Genomic DNA, 16,222 nt, shown 5'->3' on the forward strand with positions numbered 1-16,222 from the left:
CCAGCACCAGGGGTTTCCTACAGCTTCACATCACCACGCCAGGGGCTGCCAGGTAAGAGCTGTCAACCTTGACTGCACCCTGGAATCAGTCAACCCTCCTCTGTAGAGTAAACACTACTGTGCTGAGTCCTACCTCCAGGTCCAATTAAAGCACTGAACTGGGGGTGTGGCCAGGGCATCAGGGCATGCCACAAGCTGCCCAGGAGCTTCTTCTTCATTTTTTTTTTAATGTTTTTTTAATTTATTTTTGAGAGCCAGAGAGAGAGAGCGCGCAAGCAGGGGAGGGTCAGAGAGAGAGATACAGAATCTGAAACAGCCTCCAGGCTCTGAACTAGCTGTCAGCACACAGCCTGGCGCGGGGCTCAAACCCACAAACTGTGAGATAATGACCTGAGCCGCAGTCGGATGCTTAACCGACGGAGCCACCCAGGTTCCCCCGTCCAGGAGCTTCTTATTTCTACCAGGTATGAGGAAACCTGCTCTAGGCGACCCTCACTGCTCTAGGCCCTGACCGAAGCCACGTGGCCTTCACCCGGCCTCCTCTGCACCCCAGAGCAGTCTAAGAGACAAGGGGCTCTAGGAAGTGTAAGACCCACCTCCACACTGGGGGGGTGGGGCGGCATGGTGGTTCCCAGCCAGCGTTCAGACTGCCTTGGTGTGCCTCCTGCGCACACTACTTAGTGATTCTGGCAACTACTGACCTCTCTAAAGCTCTGGTTCCATCCTAGTAACAACAGGATTGCTACAGACGACCACACAGAAAGAGCTGTGATGGTAGAACACTGAGGTCCCGGGTCTGTTTGAGAATCTCTTAAAGGCTTCAGATTCTGTTCTCAAAAGAATGGACCTGCCCATACCCAAATTTGAATCCCTTTTCAGAAGTCAGCAGACTCCACGAAGATCATCCACAGACCGAGGTTAGGCCCGACTCCTGCAAAGGGCTTGAGGCTTGCCTCTCAATGGCTCCAGGCATGGTTTAATTCATACTCAGGTTCTTCTGAACCTGTTCAGCTCTCTTCAGATCACGCGGGGCAAGACCGGTTAGGAGCGCTGAGTTTCAACCAGGCTGTGCAACAAATACGTAAACAGAGCAAGGTGAACGTGCAGGCCGCTGCATGGAGAAGAGAATGAGAACCAGATGCCCCAGCTCAGGGAAGAGTGGAAGGAAAGACAGCGGCCCGAGGGGGCTGCTCTGTGGCTTACCCCTAATCAAAGCTCACAAGGAACAAAACCAGAGGAAGACAAGACGGGAAATCACTGCCTCCGAAGGACTGGGAGCCGGGAAGGTGGAGGTGAGGGAGCACTGAGGTCAGAAAGAGAAGAAAGGCGGTCTTTTCAGAAGCCTTTAAAGAAGACCTGGGGGAACCGGACAAAACATGTCAGTCAATAGGTATTACTGATTTCCTAGCAGAACAGCAGGCGCTGTGGATCAACTAAGCAGGAAAGCACCCTCCCTGAGGAGTCATTATGTACATTCCTATTGTGTCCATAGATGCGGGAGGCACTCATTCAAAAAGAAAATATGTTTTATGAATTTACCAGTGATGATGTTTCCCCTCCAAGCTCTGCTGATAGCCTGGTACCCAGAGCTCTCCTCTCCGGCTGGGCTCGTGTCCTCTGGGCCCTCAACCACATCCTATTCTTGCTGCCCCTGTGTGCCCCTCCCGAGCTCTTGCTCATACTGTGCACCCTAGAGCTGCCCAGACCTTTCCCCTCCTTCTAGATGGATTCTGTGTGTTCCTCAGAGTTCGGTTTCACCACCTCTCAGGAAGCTGTCGCAGATTCTTTTCATGTGCTCTGGGAACATACAGTTTCTCCATCCTCTGAACTCCTATGATGATGACTTGCCTGTTAAAACTCCTTTGGGGGCGCCTGGGTGGCTTAGTCGGTTAAGCGTCCGACTTTCGCTTAGGTCGTGATCTCGCGGTTCGTGGGTTCGAGCCCCGCGTCGGGCTCTGTGCTGATGGCCAGCTCAGAGCCTGGAGCCTATTTCAGAGTCTGTATCTCCCTCTCTCTCTGACCCTCCCCTGCTCATGCTGTCTCTCTCTCTCTCCTAGAAAAAAAAACAACAACAAAAAAACTTCTTTGGTATTATTTACACACTCCTTTGTCTCATAAATATAACAAAATGCGAGGGAGAGAGGAGGTCACTAATGACAGCTGAGGTTGATAGAAGGAAAGTTGTATTTAACAGTGATCTCTTCAGCTCCACTGAACATCTCTGGATATGCACATTTGGGAGCAAGACACAAGGCAAATTCCATCACCTTATGTCAGTGTTTGCAAAGGTATGGTCCACAGACACCAGTATATGAATCACTTTAATGGCTTATCAAAAAATGTAGGACAAAGTTTTCATACAAGGAAGCAGATTTCTAGAAGGAGAAAAAACTATGAGTTAAAACAACAACAACAACAACAACAACAAGGCCCTAAGACTTGACAGAAAAGTTGGAGAGGTATTTGTACTTTCATAAGCTAGAATTCCCAAAATGGGAGTCAGGAGGTATGTCAAGCCTAGATCTCAAAGAGCACAAACATTCCAGCTGAGCCAGAGGTGTGCCTTGCATTTCCTGTACTGAAGGTAAGCCTGTAGGGGTTACCACTTTCATAGTACACCCCTAGCTCCATGCCCTACACTTAGAAGGTGTTGGGGTTTGTGTGTATTATATATGTGTGTGTGTGTATGTGTGTGCGTGCGTATACATGAGCTATGAGAATGGACAAACAATTTGAGAAGACTGTAAAATAATAGAGAATTGGTCCAAATACAAGCCACACAAAACACCAACATCTTGAAAAAGAAAAAAAGAAGAAAATATTCTAAGGTGACCCAACTGACCCAATTTGGNCTTTTATATCTTGATCTATATATGTATCTATGTTTATATATCTATTCCCAGAGAATAGAATAAATTAAAGTGGTCTACCAAAGTATCTCAAAGCTGTTTCCCATCAATTTATAGGTTCCGTCTTTGATGACTGTGACCTATTTTTTCTGCAAGCAGTATAATTTGGAAATGCATGCTCATCCTTAAATTTAGAAGTCGATAATTTACTATTGGATACATTGATTTTATCAAGTGTCTCAAACTGCCATCAATATATAGATAAGGTCTTAGAGTGAACTACAGTCTGATATTGTAAGGTCTGGGCTACATTCCAGACGTGGCAGAATATCACCCCCAGTCAATTTCAGCATTTACATTTTGGTCAAGTGCCCTTGGGTGTTGACACATTGGAGGAGTTGAGCTTTACATTGGTCGCCGGTCGGTAGTGGTGTCACTGAACTCCACGTAAACGCTCCAGCTGTTCAGTACACAGTGCGGGGTTCCTGGAATGACCAGATGAACCAGAGTCAAAGTAAAGAGCCCCACTGAAGTTCGTCATACCCTCATCCCCATCACCTATCACCTAAAGGGATAATGTCAATCTACTGGTTTGGCCTCTGACACTGTTTGTGTATTAGCCCTACCTTCATCTCTACATCACAGATTTGTCTGTCTGTCACATTAGCACTCCAAATCTATTAATTCAGGACAGAAAGTATAGGAATAGAATTGGATTTTGTCATTAAAATTCTTAAAACTGCCAAGATAGATGCAAAAGACCTGTAGTCACAATTTCCTAAACCTTGCTTCAAGGTCATATCAATATCAATATCAAGGTGACATCAACATGTTTATACACAATTCAACTTTCCCAGTTCATTATTTACTGCCTACTAACCACCTATAATGAAAAGAGTTTCTGAGTTATCAAGAAGGCAGGATTCTGTACACAGAAAGTTCACTATAGAGCTCATTCAAGAGGGTAGGGAGAAGTTATGATCCTCCAGAACTTCTTTACAGGCAGCACCTGAGTCTGACCCCAAGCTCTTCACTGAAGAGTTGAGTTTCCACTCCAGTTTTCCTGTGATCAGTTCCTGAAATCCCTTAGAATGACACAGTTCATGGCACTTGGTCTTTGTGACCATAGTGTCCATGACAGTTCAGCCATCTATCACTGGGGTGCTGTTCATTTGTTCAACTGGCTATCCCTTGCTCTAAGACAGTCCAAACAAGGCAGTGAATACTGGAGTGACAGATGAGAACCACCATCACAGGGTGTCATGTGCTACAACACACAAAAGCACACAATGCCATAGCTTTCATTTTGTCTAAGCAAAGGAGGTAAAGTCAAGCTGGGTGTTAGAGGACAGGTGACAGAGAGTCAGTGAAAGCTGGAGGCACAACATATGCAAAGTACCAGAGGCACACAATGTCTCTATAAAGCACCAAAAGAGGAAAAGGAGACAGAAGTAGAATGAGGGACATGATGTTGGAGAGATTATGACCCAAATGCTAAGGATCTTAAGTGCTAGGCTAAGCAATTTTGGCTTCACTTGAAAGCGATGGGGGTATACTGAAGGCTTTTAAGTTATGGAGTATCACAGCACAACGTGAGTTTTAAAAAGATACTACTGATCTCACTGAGGGGTATGGGTAAATTGGAGAGGTGCGGAATTAGAGGTAAGAAAAATCTGTTACAGGATTTTACTTAAACAGATCAGGAGAGAGGCTGTGAGAATGGATTTGGTTTTGAAAAATATATACAAAGTAATTTCAGTTGACTATTGATTAATTGAAGTTTGGTGTGTGTGTATGTGTGTGTGTGTGAGAGAGAGAGAGACAGACAGACAGGGACAGAGACAGAGAAAGACAGAGACACAGAAAAGACAAAGATTCTAAAGATTAAATATTTTTTATATTATTTTTTAATATAAAAATATGTGGTGCAGGCAGCAATGATGAGTAGAAATGGAGTGAGACACTGGGTGTGGAGCCTTGGTAGCCCTGTTGATGCCACCAGAGAGGAGATTGACTCTGGAAATGGAGTTTAGAATCATGGACAGCATAACTCTTGATTTCAGCTCATGTCATGATTTCATGATTTGTGAGTTCAAGCCCCACATCAGGCTCCATGGTGGCGATGTGGAGCCTGCTTGGGATTCTGTATCTCCCTCTCTCTCACTGCCCCTCCCCCCTTGCTTGTGCTCTCTCTCTGTCTCTATGAAATAAATTAAAACTTTAAAAAAATACAAGTTTAAAAAGAGGGCTATAAGGGACACAGCCCTGGGAGGAGACTGGTGAGTCAGAAAAGTAGAAAGTGACCCAGGAGAGCAGAGGGGCAGAGACCCAGGGAAAATAAAGGAACAACAATGGGAAATGCTTCAAGGGTCACCATCATAGACCACTTCTTCCATTATAGTGACAATGACATTTATTTCACTTTGGATGATCACTCTGAATGTCCCTGAGGCAGAGAAGAAACAAAAAAAGTTTTTTAACAATATATGTCAAATACAGCACTAAGCTTTTATAAAAATAACTCTAAGAGGCAAGAATTACTATCGCTATTTTACAGATGAAGAAATGGAGACATTAAATACCTCCCACAGGTGAAAGGGCTCCAGAGCGAGACTCCATCTCAGCCTTGGTGCTGTGTTTCCCCCATTGTGTCACAGCACCCTCTTGGCTTCTTCCTAAGGCAGGTCTCTACCTGGGCACCCCCTGGGCAGAGGCAGGCAGAGAGGCTACGGAGGCAGACGGAAGGATTGGGCTTTCAGGTTAAGATGTCCATGCTTCCTGGGGACCCTCAGGAGGAGCACACACCCACCCCCCTCAAAAGTAAGACTCAAAGTCTGATCTGACTGCAGTGTGGCAAGTCTTCCAGATGCCACCCAGAAGCCAGCTCTAAACAGGCTCTCCAGCTGCAGTAGCCNACCACCTTTCCAATGTACATGGACATAAAGTCAGGGACATGCTTCAACTAGGATAACCAACTGTTCTGGTCTGCCCAGGACACAGCAACCAGGACAGTACAGGAGGATCAGCATCTTTCTGAGCCAATGGTAACTATGGAAACCAGAGTCCAAGGGGTGATGGGAGGTCAGGTCCCACACATCATCTGGACTCCACGCAGGGGGAGCCCAGATCCTTCTGGAGCAATAGGTCCTCTTCATTTGAAGGTGTCTTGATTCTGGACTTTGCCAAGGCTAAGCAGGAATCCCTGAGGAATTTCCTGGGGCAAATACCTAGAGCTAACACCCTTCCCAGCAGTGAAGACAGGGGAACAAGATGGCCTTTGCCATTTTCATACCAGCCTCCTGATGACTCCCTGCCATATGTATGTCACCACAGGCTTGGGGTGGCAGGGACATTTCCGCTGTATGTCCCTCATACATGTCTTATGTACCCTACCTCCCACTGGTCCCCACCTCTCTGTGGCTTCAGCCAGTATAGACCCAACCTTAATCACACTCACGCCATTGTCCCCACTACCCATCCTTGGCTTCGCCTTTTTCTTGCCAGTATGCTCTCTCTTTACTCTCCCAAGGAACTCATAATATGAAACAAGATTGGCTCAGTGTAATGTGTGACAAAAATTTTAGTTCAGAGGAGGTTCTCATCATGTCTGGTTGGTTTGTTAAGGAGGTGGATCCCTGTTCATCTGTCTCCCCGCGTATTCAAAGTAACTCACAGACGTAAAACACGATGGCTGCCTGAATCATGGCTTACTTCTATTCTGGCCCATGACCGAATCTTTCCTTCTCCCCCTCTTCCCTGTTGTCATCTTTACCCTGGTCTTGAGAAGGAGACCTTCCGTCAGCCAGGACTCACAAGAAGCTGGTTCTAAGAACAGGCCAGTCTCTTGGCTGAATTTCTGTGGGCCATTAATTTCCCTGGGGCTGACTGCTACAGAAAGGGCCCATATCTAGAAGGCAGGCGGGAAGGAGAACAGAGAGAAGAGAAAGGACAAGAGCAGTACATGGATCTCATGCTTGCCTACAGCTCCCCCCAGCTGAGCAGCATTTAGCAGTTTGAAAGGAGAGCATCCTGTGTCCTGGACACTCACTTCTGCCCCTCACTCTCCACCCAGCACCCTGCAGCTGGGGAGGGCGGGAAACAGGGGCATTCTCCTCTGTGCACAGTATAAGCTGGGAAAGGGATGGAGGGCAGCTCTCTCCCGGCATGGGAGACTCATCAAGACCTTACTCCCCCAAGTGTTTATTCTTCTTTCTGACCCCACAGAGAAAAAAAAAAATCAATTTTAAAATACCAATTAAAAATCCCTTCTCCCAGTGCATATTTGGTTACAGTAGTCTACATCAGGCTCCCCTCCTTACAGATGTGTAATTGCCCTGAAAGCAGAGTTGTCCAGAAGTGAAATATTAAATAATTCAAACCTAAAATGTTCCAGAGGTAGAGCAAAGAGGCCCGGGTAAGTGTAAGTAACATAGGATGTAGAACCAGGAAAAACACACACACGCACACACAGCATGTGCAGTGCACTTTTGTGACTGCTAAAACTATAACATCTGGAATGCCATTCTGGAAACCTTCCAGATGTTTTCCATGAGGAACACTTTGTAAAAATTGTTAGCCTTCTAGGCATTTGTGAATTCTGTAAGGAGAGTACACTCCCAGGCCCACATAGGAGCAAATATGGGATTATAAAGTGCTAAATGCTTTTCACAACTGTATAAGCAATAATGCGCTTTGGGTAAATATTCAGGGAAAATTATTTTTACAGACTAAGTGAATGGATATGTTCCAATCTGCAATTAGATTTGTATTTCAGAGAAATCAAGGAATGCAGGACAGCTCATCTTAAGGCAGGCTGCCTGGGGGCCAAAGCTCCTAACCTGGGCAACATCACACATCCTGGTCATTAATTTCCTCGTTTGTAGTCATTCCAACACTGGAAGAGGCTAACGCAGTTTCATAGCTTGTTATATTTATCTTCCTTCCCAAGGATTTTTATATTGCATTTTATAAATCCGGCTTCAATTTATGTGTAAGCCCCATAATCATTAGCTTAATGTTGAAAGAAAGAAAGAGAAAGAACGAAAGAAAGAGTAAGTGAGCTTGGGAAGAAAAAAACCCACCACTCCAGCAACAATGCTTGGGAAGCCCTTGGAAGAATTGTTAGTTTTTAAAATGCATAATATATAAACATCTTAAAGGAATACCCAGCATCTCTTTTGAAATGAGAAATTATGTGAAGCAAGGAAAGAATCATAAAAGCTTATTGATTTCCTGAACCCACTGAGTAAAAGTATTTTTAAACCATGATTCACATAAGGGATACATTTGACACATCAAGAGAAACTGGAAACCAGGCTCCATGCAGCCACATCAGATACTGCTCTGAGCCGAGTTTGTTTACCATTACAAAGTGAAAAGAAATTTGCTTTTCCTCCCCTGCTCCCTTTCCCTTGAGGATGGCGATTTTTATTGATTTTGTCCTTCTTTATAAAAAAGCCGAAGTTAAATGTCCATGATAAACTAATCAGAAGCCCTGACATTTCTGCACATTGCTGCTGTCCTTACTATGTGGGGCTTGGCCCCAAACCCAGAGACAGAGTTCCTGAGGCCTTTTTGTCTTGAGATTCTAAGGCTTTCCACTTCTTCAAAAAAAAAAAAAATTCATCAACTGGGACTTGCAAGATACTCCCAGGAAAGATCTGGAAAGGCAGAGCCTTCTCAGTAAATAGGTGAGATGTCCAACCTGGAGGCCACGCTGGCCCCAGCGAAGACAGGCCCAGCAGGCATCCAGAGGGCCGTGGGAACCGTAGTACAGGACGGCAGTCTTCCTCTGCTTGTTACTTGTCTCCTCATTTGAACTCCTCCTCATCACCTTCATGGCATCTCCACCAGGAAGGCTTTTTTGGGGTGATAGTAAGCCAATAGTAAAATGGAAGTACAGCCCAACAAGGCAGAAGAAGGTATGAGCATCTTCCATTTCTTTCCTGGTGAGCCAGCACTGGGGACTCAGTGCCTCACTGGGACTCCCTCATTTCTGTGGCTGTCGGAACTCAAAGGAGAAAGAGACATGCTGCCACATGTTACTGTGGCACTCCCAGCAATACAGACATTGTTGGCTGTGGTTGGCTTCGAAACACCACGCTGAGCACGGGTTATCCTTAGCTCCCAGTCGCTGGTACGTGAAAAGAACAGAAAACTAAGAATATCCCAACTCTACTCCGGGGCTGCTTCAAAGACAAAGGAAAAGAAATGAGAAATGGGAAAATGCCCAACGAATCAGAAAATATCGCAAGGTCAACCCACCTGGTATAAATCAGTGTGCACGGTTCCAGAGGGTCGCATAGAAACCTCACGCTCAGGTGTAATTTGCCCATCCCGAAGTATTTTTCCTAGTAGTGCCAAATGCCATAATGCTCTCTGTCAGTGATTTGAAATTATTCTATAAGCTACATATCGGGTACACTATTGTTAATGAAATGCACACAAGATGATGAACAACTTCCTTTTCCTGCCGGAGCCCCAGCTGCAAGCAGTGCCTGGATCCTTCGTGCTGTAAATCAGCCCTTTGTACTCCAGGAGGATTCAATGAGCTGCAGGTGTGGGCTTGTGGAAGGCCGCCTGGGATTAGGTAGCAGCATTTGATATGAGATCCCAAACAGCACTGGCAATCTACACGCCACATGCGGCCACAGGCTTTGGAGAAAGCAAAGGGAAAACGCTGATGAAATGTGGCACGGGACCATGGAATGCAATGTCAAACTTTCACATCTGCAGGACAAGAAAGAGAGTTCCTAATTTTACAGTGATGATGTCATTGAGAATTCATGACAGTGGAAATGATGGGCCAAGGTTTGCAAACTTAACCACTTAGGAGGTTGCTAACCGAAGGTTGAGCTTTTCAAGGGACAGTGCAGGTTTAAAAGTGATGCTGATTTGCCTTCCTGGCCTGAGGCATCACTGATGTGTGTGTGTGTGTGTGTGTGTGTGTACACATGTGTGTGCGTGCATGTGTGCACACATCTGCACACAGGCACTGGAGAGAGATGGGACAGGAAAAGAAGTTTTATTTGAGAGGTTATGCTTTGCACAGGCATATAAAGCGAATGCTTTGCATGCCAAATGTGTCCTTAAAAATATACTGTCTCTGTGTAATTCAGCATAAAACATTGCTAGCTCTCCTTAACAACAATATATTTTTTAAAGATTGATTTCAGACACTCTAAAAAGTCACCAGCCAAGAAAAACCATCATAATTGCTCACTTTCTCCTCAACGTTAACTACCAAGAAGCTCTTCTTTTTAAATATTTTCTTTTTACATGGGGCTGAAGACACATGCAAACAAATCTGGTTTTGTTATTAGCATGCTGATAAAATATATATTGAAGAAAACATATCTTTAATTTTTTAAGAGTCTGTTTTTCATTAGCTTATCTTGATAGTTTAAGTTAATCATTATTTTCAACCATATATGATTTAGATATTATGTCATTAATTCATGTATAGTCCATCTGAGTAATGATTGTGGTTTTCTACTTTACAAATTCATCTACTTCACCAAGAAACCAAGAGAGTCAAATTCCATGCAACATCTGGTTTCCATTGAATGTAATTGCCATTTGCAGAGTTATAATCATGTGTTATTGTAAGGACCACGGTGTCAATCACTTCCCTAATGGGGAAAATTCAATGCCTAAATACCTGGGAGAACAAGAAGCTGACTTAAACAGGTGCATTCAGACACTGGGTTTTAAGTAGAATTCTAGCCTACCCATTTAAATAAATCATTTTAAGGAGAAACAATATTCTTTCCATCCCCTGTAGCAAGGGAAAGCGTAATACCTAGGGCCTCAATCTCCCATGCTCAGTTCCAGTACTATATCACATTTAATCTTTTTTAAAATGTACAAATATGTCCATATCATACTGACTCCTCATGTTGCGTGCACTGGTGGGAATCTCTCAAGGCCAGGCAGGCATTTTGAAGACTTTCAGGGGAAGAGGACATCTTCTGTTCTTCCTGCCTTACATGAACTCAGTCAATTCTTTTATAATGAAAACAGGCTAAGCTTGATGTAAAGAAAATATTAAGCTGCTCAAACTACCAAGGCCATTATAGTCCTTTCTAGCCCAAGGGGTTTTTGCCGGGATAATCACATAAGAGGTTAAAAAATCATGAGGCACCGTGTTCTCGTGTGCAATATGTAAGCCCTTTATGGCAAAAAGTGAAGCACATCTCCCTGACCTCAATCCCATTGTATTTACAAGCCAAGCCTTGTTTGAACTGGTAAATGTTTGGTCATTCATTCAGAGAACATTTCCGAAGGCAAAAATAACATGCCAGGAATTGCACTGGACAGTCAGCATGCAAAGATGAAAGACAGAATCTAGAGGGTGAGAGCACAGGTAATCACAACACGGTAACGTGCAGTAGAAACGGGCCCCTGTATCATAGCAGCGGAGCAGGGTCATTTTATCCCACCTGATTGAGGATGATCAGTGAGTCCAAGAAGACATCCTGGAGGAGGTAACCCACTGAGCCAGGTCTTAAAAGATAAACAGGAGTAGAAGGCTTTCTGTATGTTAGCTGTAATAAAGACATGTGATTTTAGTCGTTGCTAATGAAATGTTTATGGGAATAAACTTCATGATTCAATACAAACACTGTATAAATGTAATTTACAACCCCTTTCAGTTCATTCATTCACATACTTCTACGTAGGCTGGTTACTAATCTACTGACTGAACTCGCTCTTCTCATGCATGAGGATTTAGGACACATAACAGAAGCAGCTTTTATCTTTGGAATTATCATAATCATAAAACCATCTTAGGTTCAAGAAACATTGTGCAATCCACAAAAGGCTTTTGAATACATTTTATTTTCTTATTGTAATACAGTAGGAAGTGCAAACAACAGATGAGCCCTACTGCAATTCACAGATCTTAAAAGGTCATGGTGAAGAAAGGCCTAGAACCTGGGTCTTTAACTTCCATCCTAAGACTGATTAGCTTAAAATGTGCAGCCTCACCTTGATGAAGAGGTAGGAAGGGAAACCTTAGCACCTGGGCCATTATTGATGCTCACTGTAACTGAACGGATGAACACATTCCCAGCTCTTAATTAGATACGCATATGGAGAAGACTCATATACAGAAACTCCAAACCACAGCTGACATTCTGCACTACTTCTACTAGGCTCTATAATGAGTTTCAGGACCATATGGACTGCACGGTTACTCTCACGCTTTCTCTTCTTTTCAAGCAACTAGTCAAAGGGTTCCGCATCCCCTGAGGTACCTCTAGACTCAGCTGGTGAGATAACCCAGAAATGCTTGCAAGGATGGCCAGATGAGGCAGGCTGCAATGAATGAGTGGTGGTAAATAAACATGAAGATAATTAATAAGTGGCAATGTCAATAAAATAAAATAACTTCCAAAACAGGAAGGTAAGGATGAGAGAGCCAGTGTAAGTGAGCGATCCTGGATCAAGACCAGGGATCCTGGCCCGTGGGTTGTTTGTTTAGCCCCTGTGAGCCCCTGGTGTTACATCTGCTCAGGGGGAAGTGCAGCCCCTCCTCCTACACCCCAAATGTTTGTTGTAAGAATCGACAGAAAGATCTAATATAAAGCTGTGCAAATTATAGATAGTGAGCAAACGCAGGGAAGTTATCATTACCCCTGACAAATTGAGAGGCGCTTCCCTTTCCACCCGAGGCTGCCAGAGATTGGTTTATAGTAATAACATCTGTCTGGCTGAGGCCCCACTGAAGATCATAAGACCCATGGAGGCAGGAATCCGGTTTCTAGGTTCTCTGAAATGCAGATGAGGGCTGTTCCTCAGAAAACTGTTGATTTTTTGGTTTTAGTTTTTCGTTTAGTTTTAGTTTTTGGCTTGTTTCTTTCTTTGTTTAGAAGAGAGATAATGACTGAATTCGAAGGGACTTTAAGGCTCCTTGAGTCTACAGGCTCCAGAATACCCAGGTGAGGGCTATAACTCCCAGTCACATCCTGCGACATGGCAGAGCACATGACATTCAGAAGATTCCCCTGATGCTGCAGCCCAAGGCTTCTCAGAAGGCAGCCAGTGGGAGGCTTTTCAGCCTCAGGATTAACGACTGGCCACCTCTTTTTTGGAATCAGTCAGCAATTGCTGAGAGAATCCATGCTCACACATGAGCGTGCACATGACAGCAGTTGACAACAGGTAATGACATGGATAACAAAAGGGCCCTTGAAGGCACTCTGTCCCCAGAAATGCCTCAGCATACAAAAGAAGGCAAAGTGACAAAGAGTGATATCAGTGTCACCTGCAAAAAAGAATCTCCTCCAGGATTAGTTGTCAGGACAGTAGAGGCACAGCTCCCAGTCATGCCAGTTATCAGTTGCAGGGGACTTAGGTTAAGTCTCTGGCCTTTTCCTGGCCTCCATTTGCAGATCAATACAATGGGGCAATTTTTCTTGTTATTATGCTTTATGGGATAATTATAATAATTAAATATGAAAACCATTCGTAAACTCCAAAATGTCATGTTCCTTATAGTCAGTAGATCAACAAATGTGTATATACAACATGCCCTGTCGCCAAATGATCATTAGTGATTGTAGATGGCTCTACGTTGTACAAGAACTGGTGTGCACTGCACACTTGCCGTGTGCTTGCACTGTTCTCGGTTTGTCACAGGTTCTCGCCCATCGAATTTTCACAAACACCAATGTGGGCACCACTACTGTCTCGTACTATTCAGGCCCAGGTTGCTTACGTGAAAAGTATCACAGCTCACGAACAGTATAGCCAGGTTTGGACCCAGGAAATGGGCTCCGGTGCCTGTGTCCTTAATCACTATGCTTTATGGCTTCTCCTACATACAGGACTAGACACACAACCACATGCGTTTTTAAACTGTCTTGAAACAACTTCAGACTTATGGAAAAGTTGCAAGACAGTACAAAAATTTTCCTAAATATTTTCACCTAGATTCCCCAAATGTTAACACTTCAGCATATTTGCTTTATCATTCTCCTCCCCCAATACATTCTCATATTTACATTTTTCTAAACCCTTTGAGAATTAAGTTGCAGACATGAGGCCTCTTTATGTCTAAATACCTCTGTACATTTCCTATAAACAAGGACATTCCCTTATACAACCGCAATATAATAATTACAATCAGAAATTAACATCGGTAGCATATAACATCTCCACCACAGATCAGATTCACATTTGGCTAATTATCTCAGTAGTATCCTTTATAACAACAGTTTTGTGGGTGTTTCTTTTTTAATTTTTTTTTGCCCCAAGTCCCATTGAGGATCACATGTTGCCTGACCTTAACATTTTTTAAGGCAACTGAATTCGGGCTTTTCTTGTGTTTTCCCCTGATTAGATTCAGGTTATGCATTTTGGGCCAGCATACCATAGAAGTGATGATGTGTCCTTCTCTGTGCATCATATCAGGAAGCATATGATATCTATTTGTCCCATTATTGATGATATTTTTAAACCATAGCCCTTACCATGTAACACATCTCCCCAGCTGCCCAGGAAGCTCCCTAAGGGTGAGGCAGGGCCTGATTTCGTGTGTACATCCTTCCTCCACCACACCCTGCATTGGCTATGTACTCAGTCTGTGCTGTTTTCCCCTTTCTGACTCAGTCTCTCCTGGTGATGCCTTCCCATGGTCTCTCCCTATGATGACATGGTCAAGGACCAGCCAACCTGTTTCCTCCTTCATTCATCCTACAGCGGAGAACTCAATTTAGGGAGCACCTTTTCCATGTCAGGCCCTGGTCCAGATGCTGGGGAATACGGGGATAAACAAAACAGAGGCCTGTGGTCCTCGGGAGATGGCACTGCCCAGAAACCACACAGCAGGCAGACAATGACACGTTCATCCCTGCTCTACCGGCAAGCCTTCTTCCTCTACTTGTCCTCCGCCTCCACACTCACACCTTCTTTCCCCAAAATCAGGGGCCTGCTATTGTGTCATGAACCACCCAGTGTCAAGTGTCAGAAGCTTCTAGTAAGTTAATGTGTTTCCTTCCTGATTGCATGTTTGGTTGTTATCAGCAGTTTCTCAGAAACAAGATCTTAACCGAAGAAGAGATTCTGGTGCTGAGAAGACCAGGAGGGAGGAAGGTTTCTGGTCAGCAGTGCCACTCAGGAGACCCCAGGCCTCAGACCACAGTGGGTGTCCCCTGCCCTATTGTTCTGTGAGCGTGACCCCTATAAAGGACTCAGCCCCCACTCACCCCATGGGATGGAGAGGTCCCGACAGAGACATCATCCCTGTGGCGTCCAAGGAACAGTTGAATAAGGCAGAAAAGCTAGAAGTGGGACTGACACCATCTTTATGCCACCAAAAATGTCTTTGGTTTGTCCTTTGAACTTAATTAGAAAATGCAGAATCAAATCACCTACTCATTTATTAAAAGCTGGCCCTGTGAGGTGCCACGCTCAAAGTGATCCAGGGAGAACACAAGAAAAACATGCCCCCACCCTCTTGGAGTTAGCCAGCACATGCAGCGGGCATCCAGCAAACCTGTCAACATGTCACCGCCCGCTGATATGTCATAATAGCCTTTGACAAGTGCACGTGTTACCCTCCACTCAAGAGCGGGTGATTAAAGAGAAAAAGCAATACAAAGTGCTGCTTTCAAAGAAAGTGGTCTTACTCTCTGGGGGCGGGGCACATGCTGAGCCCCCGGCAGCCCTGCAGACAGACTGGAGGCCAGGCCAAGCAGGGTTAAGAGCATGGGCTCTGAAGTTCAAGGGCCTTGACTGCAGAGCCAGCTCTAACACTTGCAAGCTGGGGGACCGTAGATTAATTATTTAGCTGAGCTAGCTAAATCGCCTTTCCTGTAAAACTCCAATCTTAACACAACCTTTCTTCTAATGTTCCTAGGACTAAACTAGATAATTCTCTAAGTTGTCCAGCTGTGCTACTGGACAGATAATAAATCCTCAGGAACTGAAAACGTTACTGGGATGCCTTAGGCTTTCTGAACTGGGGGCCTCAGTACAATGTTGGCTCTACCCCCACCTCTACGTGGGCCCCGAGTTTCTATACAACAGGGCAGCAAAGGGCAATCTTCTTTAAAACTCTACTGATATGTTTTTACACAAGCCTATGAAAATCTATATAAATTCTGTATATCTATAGAATATTCTAGATATCTATAGACATTTGAAATTTCTATATCAAAGATGGGGGAGGAGGCAATGCTTCCTGATGTCAAAGGTCCTAAAGGAATCCTCCTGAAGAGCTCCCTTTACAAGGTGCAACAAATGTCCAGAAGGTGGACTCTGCTGGCATCTCTGGGCCCTTCACTGCTGAAAAGGAATCTCTGTGATTGCCTCTGCCTTCGAACTTGAGAAATGGAGGCAAGTGGGCATGGGGGAGGGCACTTGTT

General features: G+C 44.5%; 1 long non-coding RNA gene across 2 annotated transcripts in view; it reads right to left on the reverse strand.

Annotated features, from left to right (window-relative positions):
• LOC144220670 (uncharacterized) overlaps positions 1-15,243 on the reverse strand; it is a 57,031-nt gene extending 41,788 nt beyond the window's left edge. Inside the window, exons 1-2 of one of the 2 annotated variants that reach the window (XR_013331817.1) lie at positions 15,062-15,243; positions 11,291-11,395 (exon numbers count right to left, since the gene is read on the reverse strand). This is a non-coding gene — a long non-coding RNA (uncharacterized LOC144220670). Of the gene's footprint in view, positions 1-11,290; positions 11,396-14,326; positions 14,379-15,061 lie in introns of those variants that run through there. The other variant, XR_013331816.1, reaches the window with a different exon arrangement.
• Between the last annotated feature and the right edge of the window lie 979 nt (positions 15,244-16,222).

Source organism: Crocuta crocuta, unplaced genomic scaffold (genome assembly GCF_008692635.1).
Source record: "Crocuta crocuta isolate KB4526 unplaced genomic scaffold, BGI_CrCroc_1.0 scaffold129, whole genome shotgun sequence".
NCBI classification, from domain to species: Eukaryota; Metazoa; Chordata; class Mammalia; order Carnivora; family Hyaenidae; genus Crocuta; species Crocuta crocuta.